The 4,048-nt window shown below is 24.2% G+C and overlaps 1 long non-coding RNA gene across 1 annotated transcript; it reads right to left on the reverse strand.

The window, feature by feature from the left end:
* Positions 1–2,390: 2,390 nt before the first annotated feature.
* On the reverse strand, positions 2,391–3,754 carry LOC126847922 (uncharacterized). Its single transcript, XR_007687168.1, has 3 exons — positions 3,498–3,754; positions 3,243–3,431; positions 2,391–3,176 (listed from the first exon to the last, which is right to left on the reverse strand). It is a non-coding gene; the product is annotated as an uncharacterized LOC126847922 (long non-coding RNA).
* Positions 3,755–4,048: the final 294 nt, after the last annotated feature.

The following is a 4,048-nucleotide window of genomic DNA, read 5'->3' on the forward strand; positions in this document are numbered from 1 at the left end:
ATCAAATGGCAACATATGTTTTTAATTCCATAAATTTGTAGGCAAAAAATTTAAAAATATGTTATCGTTTGAATTATTAATTTTTATCCATCTAGTCGTTAGCTATGACTTTGTAAAGATATTACATTTTCTCTTAAATATTGTTATATTTCTTTGGTTTTCCAAAGACCGGGAGCCAATAAAATACTTATTTATGATCGCATTGTCCGATAGATGAGTACACAGATAACCAAACACAATAAAATGTTTTGTGATATTTTGTTTGACCAGCGTTTCATATTTATAGATTACCGACTTTTCTAACACACCGTCATGACAGGTAGGTTGACAGACCTATATTGACAGCAGCTAACGAATGGCTATTTAACCACAACAATCAAAAACCGTGGTACAAGTAGGTTGATAACTGCTGCTATGATGATAATACAAAATATTATTATCATTAGTTATCATATTTTTCTACTATCTATGTTCTACATTCAGCAAGTAACAGCACAGTACAACAGATCATTATTATGCTATTTGAAAATTATAATTTTTAGTTTTTATAGGTAGTAAACAATAGCTTTAAAATTTGGCTTACAATCTCATAAGTGCATACATTGAATGGACACGCGTCGCGAAGCGTTACTATTATTTGTTTAGTTATGTTCAATTTATTCAAAATATGTTCTGTGCTCAAATAATTGTTTTAAACAATTTACACTAAATAAGGAATTTTGGATTTAATTTGCTTACTATTTTAATTCTACAGTAAATATTTAAAATGTTGCTTATTTTACATTTATAACTAACTTTTTTTTATTATATAAACAACTTTATTAATAAAAAATAATGCAATAAAGTGGACTGTGTTTAAATGATTAAGTTGTCTAAAGACTAGATGTTTTTGTAAACAGTGTATTAGGAACCTACAACAAAATCACAGTTAAGTTTGAAATTGTATTAATTATCAACTTAATTTAAGCCGGTAGTTCCAAACTGTGATTCAAAGTACTTTTACTTTTTTTCTGTTTTCCTCATCCTGTTGGTAAAAAAGATTTGATTTTTCTGTAACGGTAAATTTTTCAACATCATTGATATTTCATTTTTTTTTAAGTCAAGTTATTTCTTATTAAGATCCCGTTAATAAAAATATGGATCAATAGTTTGTGACTCAATTACACAAAATCACACAGTGATACTCAAACTTCAGAAATAAAGTTAGGGTTTGTGTCACGCAAACATTAAATTATCAGAACTTGTCTTTTTTATTTTATTAATAACTATTAAATTAAATAGTTTATATGTTCTTATCTTTTTATTAGTACTTACTAATTATTATTATAACTTATAAGGTGTATAATGTTATAATAATAGTGATTCTAAAGCCTTTATAATAAAATATGTCTGTTTCAAAAATTTCAAATTGAAAAGTTAATTCTTTTACAGTTGAATCTGCTAATTTTGATTTTATGTATAATCAGTATTTTCTTATTTTTATTATTTTCTTCACTATTTAATATCTAGAAAATTAAAAGCTTAATAGATTTTAGTTGTTTAAAAAGAAAACCATTATTTGATATTTCCTTGTTTACTATACAAATTAAAGTATTGACATTATTAAACTATTATAACGGGTACGTTTTACTAAGATTATGTAAAAGTGGCAATATTAAATCAAAAATAGCCTTAGCTAAATTGTAGTATCTAAATTTAACAATTATTCTGTAATAAAACACATTTTTAAGGATTTAAATTTTATGGAATTTGTACGTGACAAGTTTGTCTGATTTTATACACATACATACATGTATACTATATTTATGTATGAATACAAATAATTATAAAATCAATTTTTTTTTTTTTTTTGTCAAGCTTAACGGGCCTTTAAGGCCCAACGCTGCCATCATGAGATGGTTTCTTGACGAATTTGCTTCCGGGACGGGTCGTCAATCCGTCGCCGGATTGATAAAATCAATTATACTAACTTATAATGCATAGTTGTTAAAAATAAAATTTGTTTACCTTTAATGATGCAAATAATGGTTAAAAGAATATTTGCTGTAATGCGTATGCGACAATTTTCCTACTTTAAAGAGTTAAAAACAATTTTTATTAATTTTTACTGTGTAGTTTACAAAATTTGAACATTGATAACACATAGTCAAACAATTGTGTTGATAAATTTCAACGACAAATATATAGTATAGTATAACATTTAAAGAACAATAATAATCTTTTGTCTGATAATATAAGTATTTAACTAATAAAATATTCATAAACTAATTATTAATACAACAATAAATTTAAAAATTACAAATGTTACTATTTTGGAAATATTCAATCAAAAATATTAAACAAAAACAATATCTATACATTTGAAATTGTTCAACTTCTATAATACTGATTTAAATTTTTTTCTTTTAACAATCGTTGGTAATTAAACAAATCTAACAAAATCAAAATTCAATAAATAAAATTAACTATAAGAATTATCTTAGGCAAGTTCAAAAAAATAATTTACTTGATTTACTGAATTCATTAAATACAAATTAATAGAATTACTACTTTTTTAAAGAGAGAATTATTGTATATTAATAAATTTGATATAAAATTTAACTGTGATAGCCAAATACCTGTGTCAGTTATAGCTAAAACTTTATGATAAAATATCCGTAATGTATGTCAGACACACAATATATGGGTTATATCATTGTAAGAAATAACTAAACTGAAAGCAGACATTTGAACTACCTTAGATAAGTTTAATCAAATAAAAATAATATACTTACATATTATTATAAATATTGGTATAATCAAGAAGCGATTCCTTGTATGTAGTAGTATGAAATTCATACATTAATTACTGATATTTTTAAAAATAAATGAAACGGGTATATGAGTATTATCAACCCACATACACAAATACATGCATTAATAATTATTTTAAGTTAACACAACACACTTTTCATTCAAATTGCTTAGTGTTGATATTATACATTCACATGAAAAAATGTCACATTAGAAATAAATGTTTTATACTTATAATTTACACCTTGATATATAATTGTAAGGTCTTGGGTCCGATTGGAAAGACATTTCCATAGCAATTGATATGTCATACTCAAAACCAATTTTACATGATAACATTGGTTTTTAAAAGATGAAATATTTTCAGTAAAAAAGCATTCAACCTAAATTAAAAAAGCTAATTGAAATCGTATTGAATTAAATTACCCATTAAACTCTAATAAACTTACCTATTAAATTAATGCTTTATATGTATAATTTACACCTTGATTTAAAATTGTAAGGTCTTCAGTCTTGGGTCCAATTGAAAAGACATTTCCATAGTAATTGGTATAGCCTATTCTCAACGCCATAGATATTTCTGACATGATAACATTGATTTTTAAATGATAAAAGATTTTCGGAAAAAAGCATTCAACCTAAAATAAAAAAGCTAATTGAATTCGTATTGTATTAAATTATCTATTAAACTTTAATACACTTACCTATTAAATTAATGGTTTGTCCAAGAATGTAACGTCAAAATAAAGTCGAGAGCAAATATTATCAATTGATATATTTATGCAAATATTTCAAAAACTATAAAATAACGAGTTATGACTTAACTACAATGAGCATGCTATCGTATTTACTATAAAGTAAAATGTAAATTTACTAACATTTTTTAATTAAGTTTGTAATTTCTCATTTCACTAATGGAAAATGTGTGAACTGTGAAGTTAAAATTTGTTAGCGACAGAGGTTATGTACAAATAATAAAATATATTATGGGTACTGGTCACTCGATTATTCCGTGGTAACTGATGCATAGTTTAGATACTAGATTGTTATCCGAGATAACCAGCTAATGACTAGTATTGTCATATATATATATATATATATATATATATATATATATATATATATATATATATATATATATATAATATTTATAGATTAATTATAGCCTAATATGTAATTTTTTTTAATTTCAGTAATTCAAAATTTGGGTCTTCACTTAAACCAAATATTGGTTATCTGTCTTGATATCTACGTA

This window comes from Adelges cooleyi, unplaced genomic scaffold (assembly GCF_023614345.1).
Source record: "Adelges cooleyi isolate 19-005CV unplaced genomic scaffold, UGA_ACOO_1.1 ACOO_flye_CR_arks_rails_tigmint_CR_PRNA_130, whole genome shotgun sequence".
NCBI classification, from domain to species: domain Eukaryota; kingdom Metazoa; phylum Arthropoda; class Insecta; order Hemiptera; family Adelgidae; genus Adelges; species Adelges cooleyi.